The sequence below is a fragment of the Macaca mulatta genome, chromosome 15, assembly GCF_049350105.2.
Source record: "Macaca mulatta isolate MMU2019108-1 chromosome 15, T2T-MMU8v2.0, whole genome shotgun sequence".
NCBI classification, from domain to species: Eukaryota; Metazoa; Chordata; class Mammalia; order Primates; family Cercopithecidae; genus Macaca; species Macaca mulatta.
This window is the reverse complement of record NC_133420.1, coordinates 9,414,553-9,437,799: the sequence shown is the minus strand read 5'-3', so window position 1 is coordinate 9,437,799 and position 23,247 is coordinate 9,414,553. Positions and strand designations below refer to the sequence as shown.

Sequence of the window (23,247 nt, the reverse complement as noted above, 5' to 3'; positions counted from 1 at the left end):
TGCCTGGGGCTGAATGGTGGGGTCTGTCGTGGGTTCGTGGGAGCCTCTGTTCTTGTGAGGCCACCAGGGACTGTTATCCAGGCTGATTCCATAGGAGGAGTTTGGGGTGAGCTCCTGAGCGAGAGTTGGGAAGACTGACGTCTGCGTAAACCTTGCTTGTTCGTGGTTATTCCTCTCAGTCTTCTTAAATTCTGAAAAATTGGGGGCCAGTTTGAAATAAGGATTTAGGTATGGATTGGTGAGGAAAGAACGTTAATCTGATTGAGTTTACGTTGTGTGTGATAATTTTATGCTACCCTTGGGAAGAACTGAAGATGTTGACAGTGTTGTGAGAATCATTTCTTTCTTTCTTTCCTTCTTTCTTTCTTTCTTTCTTTCTTTCTTTCTTTCTTTCTTTCTTTCTTTCCTTTTCTTTTCTTTTCTTTTTTTCTTTTCTCTTCTCTTCTCTTCTCTTTTCCTTTCTTTCTTTCCTTTCTTTCTTTCTTTTCTTCCTTCTTTCTTTCTTTCTTTCTTTCTTTCTTTCTTTCTTTCTTTCTTTCTTTCTTTCCTCTTTCTTTCTTTTCTTTTCTTTTCTTTTCTTTCTTTTTTTTTTTTTTGATGGAGTCTCACTCTTGTTGCCCAGGCTGGAGTGCGATGGTGCAATCTCAGTTCACTGCAATCTCTGCATCCTGGGTTCAAACAATTTTCCTGCCTCAGTCCCCCAGTAGCTGAGATTATAGGCGCTCACCACCATGCCCAGCTAATTTTTTGTATTTTTGGCAGAGATGGGGTTTTGCTTTTAAGGAGATTGTTCATTAAGTATTAATTGGTGGCCTGCCATTGAACTAATGTTAGTGTAGTACTGACATCATCAGCCACGGCAGAAACTTACTTGGCATCCCTGGAAAAGAGGGCAGGGAAGCATAGTGCCCTGAAACCACTTCATTCTCCAGTGCTACTTCCAACTCTGAGCTGATGGTCATTATGAGTGGATCTGCCCTGAACAAGTAGTTTAGTGCAGCTGCCTTGGACAGGCAGGTTAAAAGTAACAAACTGCCACAAAACTCAGCTAATAAAATGTCAAGAGAGACATGGGGCACCAGGAAGGGGTGAGGCCTGTCTCCCTGTGTACCATCTGTGTGGAGCCTCAGTACCTAGGACACAGCGTTTATGCAGAGGCCCAGGTTTTTATTAGCATTTCCCTGAATAAAATGTCACTTGTGAGCTGCGGACTGGGAAGCTTTTTCTGATGATTAGGTTTTGTAATGTGGGATCATCAGTAGGCAAGGTGGATCTGAGGGCTGTAGGATCTGGAGACTGTCCAGGGCGGCTTTCTGGGGATGACAGGCTTGTCTCGTCAGCAGTCAAGACACCAAAGAGAGTCTTTCTGAGAATAAAAGAAAGAAGCTTTTAAGAAAAAAAGCAGTTTCTCTCTCTGTTTGGGAGTTGAGTGCATTTTCCTACATTTATTCGGAGATGTTCCTTGGTTCCCACCATGTGCTATTGCCCCGCTATGGGGTAGGGTCACCCCACCGCGTACCTAACCTAGGAAAACTCCTCTGCAGTTATTTCAGAGGCTGTGTGCATTTCTCTTGCCTCAATGGGTGGAGTGAGTTTTTCTTCCTACTGTTTTTAGTCAGTTTTCTTAATCTAGCGTACCTTGCGTAGAGAGCAGTCCACCTGTAACCAGTTTGTTCCTGGAGGTGCTGCAGTGACCTTGGTTACGCGTGGGCCCCGTGGCTCAGGATGGGTCGAGGAAGGAGTGTGTGTGTGAGCAGTGGGCACTGGCCAGAGGCAGGGGAAGTGTGGCCACTTGTGGCTTAAACTCCCCCCATGCGCTCTACTGCACCGCTGGGACGTGAACACTCTCGCCCTGGACGTTTTCTCTGAATGCTCAGTGCCCAGGCTCTTGGGTACACAGGCGGTCCCGGGGTTTATTTGAAAAAGGTGTCATGAACAGTGAAGTAACCCACGTGCCTAAGCTTTGATTGACATGAAGGAATGTAGAGGCTGCTGAAATCCTGGTCATTTTAGAACAAAGTATTTTATTAACAGTTTTCTAAAAGAAAGAAATCGTTAAAAAATTGATCCCTGTTGAGGTAGAAGGATCTCGTCCTCATGCTTCTCAGTTCTTTCCAGAATCAGCTTCCAGTTCAGCTGCACAACAGGTTCTGCTGGTGGCTGGAGCAGCCCAGGCAGGTGCTGTTGGGTCTGAGTTCACACTGGTGCCCATGTGGTCTCCAGTTATGGTGTGGGCTGTGGGGTCTGAGTTCACAGCATTGCCCATGTGGTCTCCAGTTACGATGCTGGCCGTGGAGTCTGAGTTCACACTGGTGCCTGCGTTTAGAACGTGAGTTTGACGTTACTGTGGTAAGGGGTATCCTACACGTCATAATTCCTAGTCAATATCGGGTATTTAGTTAAAATAGAGTCAAGTATAGAGAGGCATTGGCCCCTCTGGCGAAAGGGCAAGGCACGGTGCTTTAGGTCCAGGTCCCCAATATCAACTATGAAAATAAAACGTTGTCAACTCCAATTGCAGCCCTGTCCTCAGCGGGTCATTGTTTATGCTAACAATTATAAACAGCGTGAACTTGCTGTCCTGAGAGGCAACACACCCTTCATTCTCTCTGCAGTGCAGCTGCCTTGGTGGATGGAACATGCCCCTCCTCCCTCCCTCCACCCTCCTCTCTCCTTCTCTCCCTCATCCTCTCTCCCTTCCTCCCCCCTCCTCGCTCCTTCCCTCCCTCCTCCTCTCTCCCTCCCTCCCCCCTCTCCTCTCCCTCCCTCCCCCCTCTCCTTTCCCTCTCTCCTCTCCTCTCCCTCCCTCCTGCCTCCTCTCTCCCTCCCTCGTCCTCCTCTCTCCCTCTCTCCCCCCTCCTCTCTCCCTCCTTCCCCCCTCCTTCTTCCTGTTTTCTCTCACCATTCTCCCTCCACCTTCTCTCCTGGGTGAAGGGCAGAAGAGAAGAGACCTCTGGAATCTTGTGCTTCATCCAAGCAGCTTGGGGGCAGCATCAACAGCTGCAATTTGGCTGCCCCAGCAGGTGCCTCAGGGCAGCCTTTCTAATGGGAGTCCTGGAATCATGTCTTTCCTTAATGTGCCCTAAAGGCTGGAGGACATGAAGTGAAACAATGCTCCATGCTCAGTCCTGTGATTTTGTGTATTTATTGGACTTACTTTGAAATTAAACTAAATGATACTCAAAGTACAGCATGAGAAAAACGAAAAAACAGGCTATGGTGTTTGAAAAACAAACAAAACCGTTTGGTTTCTTGGTTTGTTCTTAGACCTTCACAGGCTCCTAGGTCACACGTTTCAGTTTCTCAGCGAGTGACATTCTCTGCGGAAGCCGTGTCAGCCTCTTGTTTGATGATGTCAGCCACAGCAGAAAGAAGCACTCCATAGGCCCTGTGCTCAGCACCTTGGCGTGAGCTCTTGCAATCTTCTGTTCATCCTCATCACAGCTCTGTGCAGTGGGCGTCCTCCTGATCCTGGTGGGAGGATGGAGGATGGAGGCGGAACGGTGAGTGACAGCAGGATCACATGAGGGGTCTCTCCCGAGGTAGAGAGGGGAACCGGCCCAGAATCTCAGTGCCCATTACGTCCTTCCTACTCCTCCTCTGCCTCTCTGTGACTGACTCAGGCTGCAGGGACAGACGTGAGTATGTGCAGAGTGTGTGTGCACCCCTGGGGGTGTGTGCTCATATTGGCAGGGAGGGATGTGAGTGTGTACAGAGCGTGTGTGCACACCTGGGGATGTGTGCTGGCATTGGCAGGGACAGATGTGTACAGAGTGTGTGTGCACACCTCGGGGGTGTGTGCTGTTGGCATGGACAGACGTGAGCGTGTACAGAGGAAGTGTACACACCTGGGGGTGTGTGCTGGTGTTAGCATAGACAGACATTAGCGTGTACAGGGCATGTGTACACACCTGGGGGTGTGTGCTTATGTTGTTTTGTAAGCGGCAAATACGTGGCCCGATGCTTCTGGCGGCCCTGCGCCCGTGCTGAGTACATCAGTGGCTCTCGGGTTGGGGTCTCCATCTCCCCAGACAGCACTAGAGTGTCTTGAGGTTTCAGATTCTTCCTCTCCGGTTACTTGGGCCTCCTCAGACCAAACATCAGAACCAGCCAACTGCAAACTACAAGAACCTTCAAATGCATCTTCAGTAGAGAAAACAAAAGCAATTGGAATAATTTTCCAACATGACCCCGTGGTTAAGCCGTTAGATACTCCAGCTAACAGATTGAGTCACTTTAAAATTCACACCAATTAAAATGGTTGTGAGAGTTGCAGAGCTTTACCGCTAAACCTTGAAATAATTGAAGAGTTCTGCTCCACTTGCTTACAAACTGGGGTTGGGGATAACTTTCAGTCCAAAGTAGCAACCTTCTAAATCCAGCTTAGATGCGAGGCTCCCACTCACACAGGAAGAGAGAGAGACCCTTGATTATTCTCCTGTTTCAGATACTTTGTCATTTTTTTTGTATCCTGATCATCACTTCTGCTTTTCCAATTCAAACTAAAGGGAGTTTAGTTCTGTTTTGGAGAAGCTGTGGTTAGTGGTTTCTTTTCATGGTTTGCTTAATCTCTTAAGTCTGGCACTTACATTTACCCAAATGGACTTTTCTTTAGTAAGACGGTGCCATAGCCCAGGGCTTCTCCCTCCATATCTGCTCCCCAGGAGGCCCCCTAGGAATGGGCGCTAGAGATCCAGCCCCTCTCCGTGTGCCATTTTCTTTGAGTTCAATGTAGGTTTGGCTCAGAGAAGAAAAGAGGCCTCCGGGTTAGGTGCCTCTGACTGCTTGCTTGTGAAATGTTTAATGATAAGAAGACTTCCAAACTAATTTTACACATTAATAGTTGTAGCTTAAAGTATCACTGCAGTCATAAGAACAAGAAACACTCCCATAAAGTAGATAGGCAGAAAAAAGCCATAAAAGTTTAATAAAGTGCAAATAAAATGGTGTTGTAAGAATGTACAGTGGGAAATGTTCTCAGTCCAGCCAGATCGGCTGTGGCGTCCTCCTGTAAATACATTCAGCCACGTGTGGCCCTGATCGCAATCAGTACTGTGAATTGTGATCCAGAATGTTCTTGGGGGCCGATACCTGGACTGTGCCAGCAGCTGAGTCTGATTGGACGTCACGGCGGTGATGTGCTTAGCGTGGCCAGCTGGGCCGAGGGCTGGCCACCCGTGTACTAGCCACGTGCAGCCGTTATTCTTGTGATGGAATTGCACGGTGCATGGCCTGTCTACATGGGCTACTTAAAGTACCGGGAACCCAACCTCTGGTGGGTGCCTCCCGACATGGGAGCTGTCTTTTTTATCCAGGGCCCTCTGGCGCTGCAGACCCTGAGTCCACGGGGAGGCAAAGGAGGGCTCTGCTGGGCCATGGAGGTCCCCGAGCAGGTGGTCACTCATTGCTTGTGGAGTGGTCCATGGCCTGTGAGTTTATTCCCGGGGTCTGTGTGAGCGAGGTTAACCAGTTCACAGCTGGGCACTTACCCCTTACGCAGGTGACACTAGTTAAAGTGGAATCTATATTAGCTCGCACGGGAGTGTGTGAGGAGCTGGGAAGGTGGTGAGTCTTGGCCTTAGCACTGGAGCCCGGGCTCCTGACGTTCTGCGTCTTCCTGTTGAGGGGCCATCAGGGCCGCTGTGGGTCCTGAAGACAGTAGGTGCCATATGGACCAGGGGATGCGGAAGCCTCTAGAGGCTGCGGGAGGCAAGGAGACAGTCGCTTCCCCAGAGCCAGCCCTGCCGACACCTCGACGTTACCTGGTGGGACCTGTTTTGGACTCCAGCTTTCAGAAATGGGAGAAAATAAGTCAGTGTTTAGGACGCTAAATGTGGGGTGATTTAGTGGAGAAATAGAAACCCAGCCCACGAAGATGCACGCATTGAAATGTGCTGTGTCCAGGTGTTCACAGTGGCGTGAGGGGGATGGCGTCAGGGTTCTGGGAACTGTGCAGTTTTACTGAAGGAAGGGGGCTCGCCACGCCTTTCCTCATGTAACTGAAGGTATGTATGCCTGCCACACTGCCCAGGAGACAGGAACTAGAATTCTGACTTTATTTCTTATGGGAACCAAGGTCAGAACACGGTGAGGGCTGAAACGAGCTTCCTACAGCCTGAACTGGGCAGAGGAATCGCAAGTAGTTTGTGTTTTTCTACACAGACCTGTCCTTTCAGGTTTTGTTAAGTTCTGGAAAAAGGGAGAAGCCAGGCACACCTCGGCGACGGACAGTGTTTCTGGAGGTGGTGTGGCTTCAGCCTGAATGTGGCCGTGTGGCTGGGAGGCTCAGAAACTGCCCTCCAAGAGCACTCATCTGTTCCTTATTGCACTAATACCTCATTTACAGAAATCCACAGAAATTACAGAGCTGTGCGGGAGGCCTCTGGTCTGGATGGCTTTGTGTGGACCGAGGTCACTGGGTGTTGTCCCAAGTGCTTATCCTGATCTGGCAGAGGCTCTGTTCCCAAATGATTATGCCACAGTTTCAGAGCCTATATCTGAGTGATAGTCTTTTAACTTTGGTGCATAAAAGCAAACAAAGTATGTCGAGAGTCTAAAAATCTGTTTAGTAGCATGGCTGTAAACTCATACATGGGGCATTGGGATGGAGTGAAAACCACCGTCACCTGGCGTGGACGCTGCGTGGTATTTTGTGTGGTGGCCTGCTCGTGCCTTGAGCTCCATCTGCAGTGTGAACAACAGCTGTGCATTTGAGAAATGTGGGCAGGTCAGCTTGCTCCTCCAGGGGCCTGCAGGCATGCGGGCGAGGGGCCTGGGATGAGGCCACGTCAGTGGGAAGGAGCTTGGTTGTGTCAGCAGATATGTCTGTCTTTACAGGCCCGCAAGCCCGCCAGAACCCAGTTTTCCTTTGGTCATCTAATGCCAGAAAAAAACCCATTTCTTAGAGATTCTCGTAATTTATGTTAATGAACCATTTGACCATACATAAGATGTTATAAATGCATAAGGCTTTATAACTTGGCAGATGTATAACTCGCATGTTATGATTGAATCAAACTGTTGAAGATACTGGTTTCACTTGAAGATTTTTAGCATTTTATGCGCAAATCAAATGCCAGTAGCATTTTGAAGGAGTATGTTGGAATCGTAAATACAGTGGGACACTGCTGGGTCTCTGCGATGCTGGTGAGGTGTACGTGACCTCAAGCTCTTGGAGCTTACAAATAAGATTCCTAAACTGTCACACCTGCAGTGCTGGAAGTCAAAGTGGATTTCTGTAAAGGAGGTATTAGTGCAATAAGGAACAGATGAGTGCCCTTGGAGGGCAGTTTCTGAGCCTCCCAGACTCCCCAGGAGGAAGCGGAAGAGGGAGGCAGTTACCCACCAGAACCTGGATGGTGGAGCTGGGTTTGCTGGTGGCCCTGCGTGGCAGGTAATTACGTGCAATAAGGAACAGGTGAGCGCCCTTGAGGGCGGTTTCTCGCTCTGCTTCGGAACTGCAAGTGGAAGACGCCCCAAAGTGGGGGTGGGGGGTGTGGTTGGTTATCCAATGGGGCCGGATTTGCTGCTGGCCGCTGTATGGCAGGTCACTGCGGGGAGCGATGGGAGGTGAGTGGAGTGGAAATAGAGGATGCACCCTCCACAGCTACTGCTGGGATTTGGCTCTGGTAGCAGAGGGGGCATAGAGGGATTCCCATGAGGGGCAACACGGCCGGGGTCCCACGTGTGCTGGACACTGAGGTGTGGCTATATGTGATCTCAGTCTCCAAAGCTGTCCTGGGAAGTGGGTTCAGTCACCTTCCTTTCTCACATTTGAGAAATCTCGGGCTTACATCACAGCTGGGTGGGTTGGAACTAATGTCTCAGGCAGGACGTTGGCCCGAGAGCCCAGATCTTAACCCCCCCTGCTCTTTTCAGTTCACCAAGCTTGTAGAGAGGGGTGTGTGGTGGTGGGGGGTGGTTGAGAAACCAACACAGTAGAATGGGGGAAGGAAATAAACCAGGCAAGAGACACAGGCTGTGCTTGGGAGGTCTGCACGGGGTGTGGGTGGCACCTCTGGGCCTGTGAACCCTGTTCTGTGCTCTCGGCTTGCCCAACCTTGGCCCTCAGCCATATGCTGTGCACTTTAGGTGAAATCTCAGTCCCTCGAGTGATGCGGGCATCTTTTCTCCCTGGCTTTGCCTCTCCTTAAATCATGGAGTCTCAGTGGGGATGGCGGGGTGGTTGGTGGTCCATGGAATTTGCCCTCCACTTCCCCATCCTTGTCCTGTCCTGTCTGGCCTGTTACCTGTGTCTGTGTCCCTTCAGAGCCTGCAAATGAGTGGAGGCCATGGCAGCCTCTCGCTGATTGGCCTCTCAACTTTTTTATTCATCAGAATCGTGTTAAATGCTGATTCCTAGGTACCCCATTAGACTGTCTACGCCTGCCTGGCATGGGTACTTTGGGGAAGGTACAGAGGGTTGTTGGGCTGTTCCAAGAGGGAATTTGCATTTGTAGAATGTCAGCTGTGGTCTTTCCAGCACTCTACTTTCCATGCACACATGGCATTAAACCTGGAAGACCTCTGGGTGCTGTGCTGGTGAGGAAGCCCCGGCTGGACGAGGGGCTGCTGGGGCTCGGACTTGATTCCTGGGCTGGGGGCTGTGGGCTTATTCTCTTCAGTGGGTCTGCTGATGGGATGCCCTGGGAAGTCCTGCTGTGCACACGGGGAAGGTGCAGAGACACGCTCGGGAAATACAGACCATGGATTTAAAACTTCCTACTGGAATATCTTTTATGAGCAAAGTAATTTGCATCTAACTGTAGACAATCATTGCTTGAATAATTGATTTGTTTACCAAATTGGTCCTATGAACAGAATAAAGTTTTCATTCATGCCTTGTCTATAACGTAAATAGGAGCATTACCGCAACCTAAATTAGCTTTAAATTTTGTATCAGATTGCAGTCCAGATTACAAACGGCTGCTTGATCTAATTGATAAAACAGGAATTTAGTGCTTGGAACCCAGAGTGAAGGGAACAGAATTGCTTTGGTTTCTCAAAAGCGTGTGACTGAGTGGTGACCTGGGGTGAAGAGAAGTGGCTGGAGTCATTACACTCGAGGAGATGATCTGCCCCAGCCTTTCTCAGCTGTCTTCTGGATAAAACAAAAGGGCGATAAACAGAAAAATTCAGCACTGAGTTCATCTATTCCCTGAGCTTCTCATATGGTCATTAATGTGACTGGGCTGTATCTGTGAAGCCGTATAGAGGCACAAAGGAATTAGGCTAGAGTAAGGTGGCCGGCGACCTCTGGCGTCTGTGCCACGTGTCATTTCCTGAAGCCCTTTTGGGCGAAATGACAGTCGCAATGTCTGTTGTTCAGAGGAGTGTAATCTCACGTATGAGATACAGATTTTAAACGATGGAGATTTTAAACACTAAAGCCAGGAAGCTTGGTGGGAGTGGCTGTCTTCCGAGTGGTTTTCTGTGCTGCCATGGACGAGGCGTGGATGTGTCATCCGTTGGTGAGATCCACTGGTGAAGGGGCTAAGCAAACCCTGGGGGGAGGGGGGTGAAACTACATCTCTTCTGGCATCCCTAGTAAATACGTTTTGTAAAACCTGTGAATTTGACCCTAACCCTGAGTGTTGAAGTCTGGTGCAGTGTCTTGAGCCCTCTTCTGCCTTGAGGGTGAGTGACTGTAAATGACCGATTCCTCAGTGATGAAAGTTCAAATTTAGCTTCCCTGAGGAAGCCAGACCTCAGTCACCCGTGTCTCCATTAACACTGCGGTCCCTACTCGGGTGGCTGCAAGTTTCCAGGTCCTCCTTGGAGACAGAGCCATGCGGTGCTTGATGATTTGATAACATCAGCCACCTTCTGTCTAATCGCGGTACAGATGATTCTCCTACAAGGAAACGGATCTAGTTTCTTCCCTGATTCTTGGAAGAAGCAGCCCGCCTAGGGACTGCACCGTCCTCTGCACTTTCACAGTGAAGCCTGTGTCTGTCTGCGAGGAGTGTCGTGTGTGTCGTGGGAATCGCGGGAATTGCCTCCTTAATTCTTTCTGCTTTTGAGGGCTCGGACAGCTCTGCCTGTTTCACCCGGGACGAGCAGCGGGTGGTCTCTGGCTGCTGTGGGACTAGGGCTTGGGGTACATCATCACATCTGGTGACCTGTCCAGGTGGGCATATTGTCTTGCCTGTTGGCTGAGGCAGCTGTGATGCCATGGGGGTCATGCTTGTATCAGGGCCAACCCAGTTCTTCCCGTGCACACTTCTGCTGCTGGAGTGCCTTGCCTTATGATGACGTGTTGAATTAGGGTGGAGAATGCAGAGAGGCTCTGGGCCTCTCCTTCCCATTCTTACTCCCTGGAGCTGTGATGCCCGACAAGGGAGCCCATAGCCAGAGGCTCCTTTAAATTTAATTAGAATAAAGATTTGATAACATAGCCAAACACATTTGAAAAGAGCTTCACAGATTAAATTCCGGATTCAGCCCTTCAGGCCCAGTGGCCACGTTTTGGGGCTCAGCAGCTGTTAGGTGGCTGTTGTCTTTCTGTGTTGGCTCAGCACATTGGGACGTTTCTGGTTCAACAGGCAGTTCTCTTGAATGGCTCTGCCTGTGGTGAAGGCACCTTGGCTGGAGAGTCTCGTGGGGATCCCTTAGGCCTCTGGCTACAGCCAGGCTGCACGGTTCCTGTGCCCTGTGTCCTCTGCAGGCCCAGAGCTATGCCACCACAGAGTCAGCACTGCTAGACTTGGGTACTGTGTGCAGACAGCAGAGGGGCATATCTGGGTCTTGCAGGGGCTGGGGTGACTGGCCTCCTTGGCCAGGAGCCCGTCTCCGAGTCTTCAGGGGAAATGCATCCACCATCCACACCGTGCACCAGAGGAAAACTGTAGGCTTCTCTGTGGATGGTGAATTGAGATCATGCAGAGTGACTAGGCTTGGGCTCCTGACCAGAGTGAAACCTGATACCTTTAGGTGGAACCTGACATGCCTCCATGTGTACATGGCAAAGAGAATGCAGCGTTGTCAGCTTGAATCCAGATGTGCTCCCGTTTTGAGGTGGAAGGTTCTGGGAGTATTGGCCATTGGTGATTGTCCTGCCATGGAGGACTTTGAATGCAGGCACTGGTTTAGGATAACCCTGGTTTCCTGGTCCTGTATGTGGGCATCCCTGAATATCCCGGGCTGGAGGAAAGCAGGGCAGATGGGAGGGTGACAAGAGGTCAGGTGTTTCCAGCTCTGGGGAGTGATGCCATCAGACGGCTGAGATCAGGTGGCCGGGGAACAAAGCAGGGGTGCATGGAAATGTCATGTTTCCTGGGGCATGGGGAGGACCTGTTGAGCTCTATTCCTGGGCAACAGTTCTTCCATTCTCAGGAATCTGCCATTTGTAACTGAGTGGCAAATTCTAGAATTGCTCTAATTACTTACTGTTAAGTCCCCATCCCAATTACCATGAATTAGCAACAGTGATAACAGTTTGCCAGGTCAAACCTTGCTAAGAAAAAACAGTGGAACTAGTTTCAGTTGCCTCGAGTTCCCTCCAAATCGGATTCCTTAGCGGCTTATGTCCCCACAGCTGCTGCAGTTCTTCCTGGGCCTGGCAGGCACATTCCAGACATTGACATCTCAGGTCAGATGCAGGCGTGCATATTATAGAAAATCGCACTGTGCTGTGATTGGCTTGAGCTGACGTTCTCTAGGTGAGAGGTGGAGGCCGAGGACCTGTGAGGGACTGTCTTGAGTGTCCTCTCATTGACTTGGAGCAGATGCACATCTGTTCTTCAAAAGTTCTAATGGGATGAAATTAGAAATAGGAATTTTTAAAATTCATGTGTTACGAACTCTGTTCAGTGACTTCCTCTGAAATGAGAGACTATTTGCAGACGAGGCATTCAGACTGCAGCTCTCCTTAGAACTGTCCTAGATCTCGATGCCGTCCTTTGGCCTCTTCCTGGGTGTGGGGTGCTCTGCTTGAAGCAAAACCACGTGGTCTGTGCATCACTACTGCAACCAGCTCAACGTACACACCCACTGGGAGGGGGGCCAGATCACTTAACATTTTAAATGCATTTAACATTAAACCAGCAAGTCAGCCAGTGCTTTCTGTAACCAAGCTGCCTGGCTTATGGGAACCTGACACTTAATTTTTCGGAAAAGAATACTTGCTTCTGTGGAGTGTCAATATTTGTCTCATTTGTTGAGACTCTGCTCAAAGTGATGAACGTGTGTAAATTAGGACCCTTTTGTGTAAATTGGGCCACAGAGCTCTCTAGGCACAGTCAGGGGAGTAAACGGCTGTGAAAGATGTTGCCTGATGTGAGCCGTGACCAGGCAGTTTGGAACCTGGGATCCCATCTCCAGCCTTTCAAAGGACGTAGAGGAATCGGCCTGATGTGAGCCCTGGCCGGGCACTTTGGAACCTGGGATCCCATCCCCAGTCTTTCAAAGGACATAGAGGAATATAAAATGCAGATGGGAGAGTTCATATTTTGGGCATCTCTGTTCTTTTGAAATCAAAGTGCAAAGAAAAAGTTTTGCCTTGAGGTCTTACCCCATCCTTGTTTTTCTCCTGAGGTTTTAACATTTTCTTAACTGCTTTTTTCTCCCCCGATCCTTGGGGAACTTCTATCTTCATATCTTCTTAAAAGATATGGTTAAATTCAACACTGAAATTTAAAAACATGCATTCATATTATTTTTCTTTAAACTGATGTATCTGACATTGGTGAAGAACTAACTGGGCGTATTGGTGTATTTTTATTTTTTTGAGATAGTCTTGCTGTGTTGCCCAGGCTGGAATGCAGTGGCACAATCTTGGCTCACTGCAGCCTCACCTCCTGGTTCACGCCATTCCCCTGCCTCAGCCTCCTGAGTAGCTGGGATTATAAGTGCCTGCCACCATGGCTGGTTCATTTTTGTATTAGTAGAGATGGGGTTTCAACATGTTTGCCAGGCTGGTCTTGAACTCCTGACCTCATTTGATTCGCTCACCTTGGCCTCCCAAAGTGCTGGGATTACAGGCATGAGCCACCACACTTGGCCTGGGATATTCTTGATTGTAACTGTAATAGATCCCTTTAATAAAAACAAAACAGAACAACAACAACAACAAAGAGCTGTCTGAAAAGTCCCAAAATTAAAGAGCTCACTTGGACAGGGATTAAAACACCAGTTGAATGGCCCAGCACAAACCATAGTTACATGGGCCACTCGGCCTGTTAGATCCTTAGGGTATTTGAAGTCGTGGGGATATTTGCATTTCTGCTTCTGGATATCGTGTCAGTATGAATTCGGCTAGTGTTTGAGGGCCAGGCTCAGATCCGGGAAAGCAAGAGCCCCTGCCCTCACGGCACTTCTCTTCCGTGTGTGTGTGTTAGGAAAATAGAAAGCATAAGATATTTTTTTCAATGAGCTGGGAAGATGGAAAAATAAGCTTAAGATGTTTACTTGTTCAGAAGAAGGGAAGTGCAAGGAATACTCAGCTTCGTTGCTGCTGAAGGAGGTCCCTGGCGGGGGATGTTTCAGAGGTGGGGTTTGTCTGAGAAAGGTGGTAAGAGGCAAATAGGATGCCCCATCTGGTTTGCCAGAGATGGGGAAAGTCCGTATCCCCAAAACAGCCTCGGCATTCTGGCAAAGGCTTTGGAAAACCAGCTAGGGTGTGGGACGTTGTTGGCTGCTAGGTAGAAGGAAAACATTGCTGGTCCTGAGGACTGTACTGTTCTTCCACTGCTATAAAGAACTACTTGAGGCTGGGTAATAAGGAATAAAAAGGTTTAATCGGCATACAGTTCTGTGGGCTATACAGGTTTCTACTTCTGGGGAAACAGAGTGGAAGGTGAAGGGGAGACAGGCACGTCTTCACATGGCTGGAAGGGGAGAGAGAGTGAAGGGGAAGGTGCCATGCACCTCCAAACAACCAGATCTCAGAACTATCATGAGGACAGCACTAGGGGGATTGTGCTAAACCATTAGAAACCACCCCCATGAGTCAGTCACCTCCCACCAGGGCTCACTTCCAACGAAGGGTTAGAGTTCAGCATGAGATTTGGGTGGGGACACACAGCCACACCATGTCAGGCTTCCCATTCTTCTCCTGCACATGCTTCGCAAATGGTTCTGTCATTGGTTTTTGTTTTTGTTGATACATAATATGTGTACATATTTTCAGAGTGCATGTGATATCTTGATTCATCCCTATATTGATGAAATCTGTGTACTTGGGATATCTTTCACTTTAAATATTTTCTTTTCCTTATGCTGATAATGTTCAAGTTATTCTCTCCTAGCTGTTTTGAAATACACAGTAGATGACTCACAGCCATCCCCCTGCTGATTTATCAATAGTAGGTCTTGTGCTCCCATTAGGCTGTGTGTTTATGCCCGTTATGAGCCTCTGCCTATCCTGCTTATGAGTGGACTCTACTGGGCCCTGTTGACCACCTACTCTTGGCCTCCATGAGATCTGCTCTCAGCTCCTGCTTATGAGTGAGAACATGCTCCGTTTCTTTGCTTGGCTCATTTGCTTAACGTAATGTCCTCCAGCTCCATCCATCCTGTCTCGGATGACAGGGATCTCAGCTGTATGGTGGAGTATTGCTCCTGTGAATGTTCGGGCCACATTCCCTTCATCCCCTGTTGACGGGCACTCAGGTGATTCCAGATCTTGGCTGCTGTGGATGGTGCTGCATTGAAGCTGAGAGCAGTCACTGGCTTTATACTCGGGGGACGTGAGCCACTTTGATGTTCTCAAGCAGCCATTCCCCAAAGTCCTCCGTGGAATGCTGCTTTCCTTTGTGCCCATGGTTTCCACTAGGATGAAGAGCTGGGAAGGGGCTTCGAGTGAACCCTTGGGTTTCTGTCTTTAATTGGTACCCAGCTGCACTGACCAAGTGGGGGTCCCAGTGACCCTGGACACTACCTCACATAAGGTCCAAAGATGCAGTTAGGTTCTTTTTTTAACTTAAAAAACAAAAACAAAAACAAACCCTTTTGACCTGGTTAAGCTATAGCATTATCAGTTAGTGTTTTTCTTATTGGAAAGGTGTATATTTTATTTTCTAAGAAGGAAAGAAATCCTCTTAAATACTCTAACTACAGATTAAATCATGTCAAGGAAAGAGGTACTATTTTGGGGGAAAATTATCCCTTCATGTCAATGATCAAGGAGAGGACTTAGATTGTTTAATTGAGTTAATTATGAAATCTTAAGTGGTTTTGAGAAGATGAGCTGTGGATGCTGCAAGACATGAGACTGATGGTGATTTAATGTGAGTCAGCCCTGACAGAATGTGGCTAATATTTAAAGCTTGCTCCAGTATTGCTTGATAGATTGTAAGTTAATGTAAAGATCTGTTTGATGCTTTTATTTTACAAACTATTATGGAGAAAAAGTTTGACAGCCAAGGAACCACCTTCAACCAATTTCTTCCTACTTTCTATCACTAGAAAAATTTGTCCTGTTAATTCCAGAATTTACTTTTGGAAAGTTCCTGTAAGGAGAGCAGAGGTATTGGTGATTGAATAGTGACTTGAATTTAGGTGAAGATCGTTAAATATTTCATAGTCATGTTTGTCTTGGTGGTTTTAGCAATTTTATATTAAATTTAGAACTGCGAGTGAAACCAAATGTGTTCTTTTGCTTTTGTGATACTCCTTTGTATGACTATACTGGTAAAGAATGATAAAATGCGTATCGGGTATTTTTTCTGTGTAGATATTAGGATTTTGAGGGGAACAAAGTAATCATTCTTCTAATAGACATTGTTCTGTGTGTTGGGTCCTTTGTATATTAGTTGAATCACTATAATGAGGACAACTTGAAAGTTTGTTTCTATACAAGATCTTTTATATGCTGACTTGTGTTATGCAAAATCCTTCATCCTCTAAGAAGACTAAGCAGTGGGTTGGAGGAGAGGTTTAATCACCCATTAGGTTTATTCTAAATGCCCAGAATTGAAAGCAAGTACGAATTATGTTTTTGAAGTGTGGTGTGTGTGTGTGTTGGATTCCTTTTTAGGTCATGGGAGGGAGGTAAAGCAAAGATCAGATTTGCTGATAAACATTTGTGCATATGCTAGTGGAGAAGTCAGATGACTTGACTGCACCTGCGTACTCTGATTTTGGTTTTGTTAGTGTCTGTAGCTACAAGCCACAGCCGCCTCTGGGACTCACCCTGAGGGACTGTGATGAGGGTTATTACAGAGTTGTGTGTCTTAGCGAATGGCACATACGGTCTTGTGGGCCTACTTTGGCTTTGTTTGAATCTGTAGATTGTTAAACTAAGTTTAACATTTTGAGGATTATAAATTGTGATTCTTGTCTAAGAAGAGGTTTCTGTTGTCTCTGAAGACAGGAGCCACAATACAGATGGTCCCTGGCTCACAATGGTTACATTTGTGATTTGTTTTTTTCAACCTTGTGATGGTGTGAACTAGTCACACTCAGTGCATTGTTCGGCCCGAGATGGGCTGCCTCTGGATGAACCCATTGTAAGTTGAAACTATGATGTCAAATGCACTTTCTATTTAGGATATTTTCAGCTTACGCTGGGTTTATTGGAACAGTTTCATCCCACGGTAAGTCAGGGAGCATATATGCTGATAAAAGTAGAGAGGATCTCATAGATACCATGAGATATAATGTCTCTGATGTTATAGAGATACGATGAAAACAATCAAGTGGGACTTGGAAGCCTTGGAGGTCCTCACATGGGCGGCTCCTGGAATGCAAACGTGAGCACCACTGGCTTCTGGATGTGACATCTGTGCCTTCTGCTTAGCCCAGTGGGTTATTGGCTGCTCCCGAGGGCAGAGAGGTCCAGCGTTCCTGTGTTTAGGTGTTTGAGCTGCCTTAAGAGGCTAGGTCAATTCTCACTGGTGTCTTCAGGGCTTTAGGTCTTCTGAACAAGCAGGAGGAAGGACGACTTTGTAGAGCTTTGGAAATCTCAACGGACTTCAGGGCCATCCCCCTTGGCAGGAGAGAGCTCCACTGGAGGTGAGCAGGGTGCTATGCGTGCCTGTGCTGGGCCCAGACGTGTACGGACGTTGTGAGGGCCACAGGACGCAGATCGGTCTTGGTTCACAACTGGTGTCAATGGCCACGCAGCATTTCTGCCAGGTACATGACTGCGGGGACTTGGGTTTTGGGGTGTGCGTCCTGGTTGCCTAGTTGCTTGGAATACCCCCATTCAGACCCCAGCCTGAGTCACCGTGACAGGCCTCCCGCTTCACACGCCACACGGAAGCCGTGGCGTCGGTCACTGACGCCCACCAGCTGTCAGATGTGCGTATGTATCTTCCCTGGTCTGGTGATGTGTCTTGTTTTGAGGTTATAGTAAACGTTCTTTAAGAGGGGTTTTGGATTTTTTATGTTGTTTGCAAGGAGGCAGCAGGGAGTGCTTGAGCAGTGAGATCCCCTTCCCAACCAATGCAATTTCAGATCACAGCAGGTAATTAGGGCAGCGGAGCTGTGGGATCACCTACCCAACCAATGAGAATTCAGATCACAGCAGGTAATTACGGCAGCGGGGTGGGTGGCAGAACCCTGAACTGTGGCTGTTTCTGGTGTCTTGCCCCGGACAGAGTGTGCTGGGGCCTCCACGGTCCTCTGTGGGGTGGGTGGAGCACATGAGCTGGGTGCTGCTGGGCTGTGACTGGCTCCCCAGTCCGGGGTTTATGCAAGACTCATTCTTAAGACAACTTGGAACCCAGAAAGCAACATGAGGAGAACGGGTTTGTGCGTTTCTGGATCCTTGGTGCTTCCCAGTCTCAGACGCTGTGCAGGCTCTGAGGGGTCTCGCCGGGAAAACTTGAACAGTTGGCCCCCGGGGTGGAGTGGGGCTGCAGCGGGTCTTGCAGAAACTGGAAGTGGGGGTGAGTGTGGCAAGCAGGACCTTTCAAATGGGCCCAGCAGGCTGCATCTGTGGAAATGGTGCCACCTAAAGCAGGGCTGTGGCCAGCAGGACCTGAAAGGCTACAGCGGGCTCTGTTTCTGCTGTCTTGAGAGTCTCTGCATGGTTTTCCTTGGTCTTTGTCTATTTGGAGGACGCTTCCCCCTTTCTTGGGCTTACCAAGCCTTCTGAGCTGCCTTGTTGAGTATGACAAAGCCCTGAGAAGGCATTTTTATCGCATAATTATGTTATCCTGGTGGCTGGATAAATGACCTGCAAATGTGGGTGACTCAGTAGCTCTGAGGGTGCTCAATATCCAAGACAGGTGGGAAGAAAATGTTCAGGCAGGTGTCAGAGAATCTGTTCTCTGCTTCACACTGGGGCCCTGGTTTGCTGACAGTCTTCACACTCGATCCAAAATGGGGATAATGAAGTCTCACGGATTCGGCTTCAGCTGAGAGCTGCCTCCAGCACAGTCTTGTGTGAGTAAGAGTTTATAGGTTTGGTGCAAAGGGCGGGCGTCAGTTGATCTTATTTGTGGTGGTGCTTATGGTGGCTTTTCCGTAAGGAATTTAGAGTTTATTAGGTTTGGCAAGGGAATCCTGAGTGATAAAGTGGAAGAATGCTTCAGGAAATTCTGGAACCTGCAGTGAGTTTGGAATCTGTATGAAATTGAGATTTAGATTCTCACGATTTCCTAATGCTACCCCGAAACCCAGTAGTTGAGACAGTCGTAGAGCTTCAGTTGTGCTGCCCCGGTTCCCCATTTTAAAAGGAACACGTTGCTTTCATCTAGAATGTTCTGAGCTCTGAGTGCTGCCAGCGGAGTTTCCAGCTCTCTGCATCAGAGGGGAAGCCAGGACTGCGCTTACGGTGTCGCGGCAGCTGGGAGCTGAACCTGGACCTCAGGCACGTGTGATGCTGACCATTTTCTGTAAACTCCAAGGGTGCAGTGGTCTCCTTGGCACTGTACAGTCTTCTGAAGCTTTTGATGTGTCTGTACTTTATAGATTTTTCAGAAGTAGAAGGCCTTTTCCCACACCCTTGGGCTGAGTTTCGTCAGAGGCTGGTGTGTGGGAAGCACCACACCCACATTCTGACAGCGAAGACTGGTGCCCAAACGAGGTCAGAGTGGAAATTTGTTTTTCCTTCCCTCCAGTCTGGTCCAGCTGCTCCCTGCTTGGCCAGAAGAAAATCATGCTTATCCAAGTCATAGGCAAACCCCCGAAGTCAAACATTTGTCTTTTTTCTTTAATATACCCATTTAGTTTGTATGGGACGATAGATGGAGAAGTGTTTTTTAGGGGAAAATTAATTTCTTTAATTACAGAGAACTTTTTGGACAAAAACTGTAATCAAGAAGCTATTGTGTAATAAGATCTAGTTAAATACTACAGTTGAAAGCTCTTTATATTTGATCTTAAACTTGGGCCTGGTATGCATGTCCGCACGCTCGTGCTCATGACGCCAGGCTCAGCTGTGAACTACAGGCACGGTACAGACTTTCTGGTTGCTTTTTTGAAAGTCTTACTGCTTGGCCTCTCGGACTCAAATGTTGAGTTAGGTTGATTCTGTTCAGAATGTTCATCCCTCCGTCTAGGGTCCAGTCATCTTTCAGGAAGGAACCGTCTTCCTCATCTTTGTCCCCTACAGTATTGTATATTTAATAGTTAAATATTTATAGGTTACATGGGTGACTGATCTGTTCATTAGGAGGAAAACAATGCCAATTTTTACATCATTATAATGGACTTGTTAAATGACTGTTAGTATAATGAAGTTTCCATGGCAAAAGAGGCTTTGCAGATGTGACTGTAACGGACAGTGGGATGGGGGAGGACCCTGGGTTGTCCAGGTGGGGTCTAGCGTCCTCATATGTGCATTGATGGGATGGGAGAGAGTCTGCCTCAGAGGAGGAGACCTGAGGATGAGATAGAGGCCAGAGGGCTGTGGGGCTGAGGGCGGGGGTGGAGTAGGGGCCGGAGGGGCATGGGCCAAGGGTGGGGCAGGGGCTGGAGGGGTGCAGGGCTGAGGCCGGGGCAGTGGTCAGAGGGGTGTGGGGCTGTGAACCAAGCTGCATGGTGGCCTCTATGAATTGGGAGACTCCAGGCAGGAGCACAACCTACTGACCCCTTGACTTCAGCCCTGGGACTCCTGACTTCCAGGGCTGAGAGGAGGTTTGCGTTTGTGGTAATTTGTTGCAGCAGCAATAGGAAGTTAATGCAGTGTATCTGTTCTTCACCTCCAAACCTTTGAAAAGTAACCCTGTTGTATCGGCCTTTTGTGTGCCCTAAATTCTAATGAGATGGTTTGTAGGAAATAACGGACACAAACGGTGGCAGAACACAAAGTTGGACAGAAGCAGTGTCTTCTGTGGTTCTGTAGTTTGGGTCTGTGAGGTTAGATTTCGGTCAGAGTGTGTGGTCTTGTTCAGCGTATACCTGGAGTACTTGTTCAGAGCTCCTGGGGGAGTGGTCTTTAACACTGTTAGGATTAAAACTTCAAGCACATCAGGGCCAGAGTTCCTGAGTCAGTGTTAGGCGACCTTTGAATAAGAGTTGGCATGTAGAATCTGCCCACTTTACTAGCATGAAGCAGCAAATTTTTTTTTTTTTTTTTTTGAGATCGAGTCTCGTTCTGTCACCCAGACTGGAGTACAGTGGCTCGGCCTCGGCTCACTGCAACCTCCGCTGCCTGTACTCAAGTGATTCTCCTGCTTCAACCTCCAAATTGCATGATTTTTTTTTCTGTTTTATATACTTAGTATATGACAACTCTGCAAACTTTATCAATACAAATGACATGCCAGAACTTATGAGAATCCAGCATTTTCCCATGCAAATTAGTAGTGATGTGGAATTCCTGGGCTGGTTTGGTTTTATAAGACGTAGGGGCGGATTCTTTGCCTAATTTCTGTGGAGCTAACAATTGTTAATCACCCAAAACTCTTACCTCCCCCAACAGCTCAGGTGAGGGGGTTACCCCCGCTGTCATGATGAGAGGCAGGAGACTGAGGCTTAGGTGAGCAGGTGACACATTACTGTCCAGCCCCACCCACCCCGTAGTTTCCTGCCATGGCTCAGCTATCTTCCTACGAGAAAGGACAGACACCCTGGTGATGGGTAGAATTCCTTGTGAACCCCTTTGCATCCTCCAGGGAGTTCTTGCTTTATGGTGGTGGCTCATGGGGAGGCCTCTGGCCCACTGAGAAAGTGACTCATGTTGTAACATTACTGTCTCTCTGTCCGGCTGCTGTCGATTGGGTGATTTGTAAAGAGACATTTATTGCTCACAGCTCTGGAGGCTGAAAAGTCCAAGGTCAAGGCAGTCCAAAGTCAAGGCACCTGCACATCTGGTGTTCCAGGGCCTGTGGCATACAGACGGCAGCATCTCACCGGGTCTTGGGTGGCAGCAGGCGTCTCATCGGGACTCATATGGTGGAGGAGCAGGAGGGCTCCTCCATCTCCCAACAAGGACACCAACCCCAGTCCTGAGAGCAGGACCTCCCAAAGGTCCCACCTCTTAATGTATCCCATCGGAGATGGTTTCAGCATGAGGTTTTGGGGACATTCAGGCCAAAGCCATTGCTCTGCCATGGTGTTAGGGCTGCATGGCATCATTACTGCAGCAGAGCCACAGCCTTCTCATGTGCATTTGCTGCAGGAGGAAGACGCAGGTGCCTGTGCATGTTGGGGTTCAGTGCAAGAAGTTGAGACCCTCTGGGAATCTTAGCAGGAGGAACTTAAGGCTTTGAGAACTGACACCTTAGGACTGTACTTTTCTTCAGACTGTAAAAACCTTGGTGTGTGATAATACTGAACATTTCCTGAGCCCTGTGATCCTGTAAAACAGTGGTGGTTAAGACATTCCCCCTCCCCACAACTAGGCCCCCACTTTTACTGCAAGAAGCCCCTTCCCATGTGGCTTAGGCTGACTGGCGGATGACCATTTACCGAGGCGAAGGCCAGACACAGGCCTTCAAAACCCCCATCTCTGCCTTATAAGTGATTAGCTAAACTGCCGGTTCCCACTGATCAATCACCTCCCACCTTGAAATGGTTCTTCGTGGTGCAGTTGCGCCTAGGGGGGTGGACTTGTCTTTGACTGTTGCCTTCCACAGAGGACGGTTAGGGTGGGCAGGAAAGAATTCTCTGCTACACGTCTGCATTCCAGGCTGTTTCCAGAAGTGGGAATTCTTGTGCCCTGAAGTCTGGGAATGGATTTCTAGTGTCCCAGCTTCAGGTGGAGTTGAAATTGAGTGAGACAACCCGCCACACCCATCTGGAGCCAGGAACTAGAGCCATTTTTAAAGTGGCAGTTTCTCCATAAGATTACCCAAAAAATGCGCTCAGCACGTTTCTTTCTTTCTCATATGCATTTGGCCATCTAAAATGGGAATGGTGGTTTTTTGAAGTATGGATGTAGTTTTAAATTTTGAGTATTGTAAACCTTAATGTAGCTTCTTAAAATGTTTGCCTGATTATTTGGAGATTTACTAAACCTTTGGAGTGGTAATCATGAATTGATCTATATGACTTTGCTTTCTATGATGCAATGAAAGTACTCTAATGAAAACCTCTGCAGTTGGGTCAGCAGGCGATTGGCCAAAACAAATTCTGCTTTTTGGGTTTCTTTAACCAAATAAGGGAGTAGAGTGTAGGCCGAAGTGGCAAATTCATTTCAGAGCACGCCAGAGCCCTCAGTGATTGAGCAGCCTTCTCAGGTGAACGTGTAATGTGCCGTGAGTCTTGGCAAGCCTGGCTACTGATGTGTGCACGTGACATCACAGAGGCACACCTAGGAAGATGTGGTTTCTGTAACAAGCTTTGGAAAACCAAAGTTCAACTTAATTATCCAACTTTGTTATAGAAAAAGCTTAGATGAGATGGCCAAAGACCTGATTGTTTCATGGTTGAGACATGGTTATAAAATTGCCCTTACTTGGTGCCAATCGGTGTTGGTCCACAGTGATACTCCTCTAACCTCACTGAAGAGTTTGGAGACTGATATGAGACTGTGAAAATCTCCTTAAGGTGAAAAGGGCTCTGGGGCACCCGGGAATATCCGCACACCTGTGGCCATTCCCCTATAAGGTGGAAAGGACGGCTGGGTCACGCGGGAGCATCCGCACACCCATGGCCGTCCTCTTTAAGGTGGAAAGGGCTGCTCGGGTGCCCGCAATATCTGCTCACCCGCGGCCATTGTTCCTGTCCCCCTTTCTGCTCAATCACCTCTGTGTTCCCACATTCAGGCTTTGGGACAGCTCGTCCCCTGGGCTGGTGAGGAAGGAGTGGGAGGTTGTTCTGAGGCTCTGTCACTGTCTGCCCTGTCATGAGCTGGGGAACGCAGTGGCAGTGACCCTGGAGGAGTCTGGTCAGTGAGGGCTCCGGCAGGAAATG

The 23,247-nt window shown here is 48.4% G+C and overlaps 2 long non-coding RNA genes across 2 annotated transcripts; one reads left to right on the top strand and one right to left on the bottom strand.

Annotated features, from left to right (window-relative positions):
- Positions 1 to 2,007: 2,007 nt before the first annotated feature.
- On the bottom strand, positions 2,008 to 3,613 carry LOC144334988 (uncharacterized). The gene is made up of 2 exons (XR_013405333.1): positions 2,903 to 3,613; positions 2,008 to 2,316 (listed from the first exon to the last, which is right to left on the bottom strand). It is a non-coding gene; the product is annotated as an uncharacterized LOC144334988 (long non-coding RNA).
- A 12,890-nt stretch (positions 3,614 to 16,503) lies between these two features.
- On the top strand, positions 16,504 to 22,367 carry LOC144334984 (uncharacterized). The gene is made up of 7 exons (XR_013405329.1): positions 16,504 to 16,535; positions 16,617 to 16,691; positions 16,846 to 17,241; positions 17,398 to 17,470; positions 18,170 to 18,330; positions 18,645 to 18,757; positions 21,144 to 22,367. It is a non-coding gene; the product is annotated as an uncharacterized LOC144334984 (long non-coding RNA).
- Positions 22,368 to 23,247: the final 880 nt, after the last annotated feature.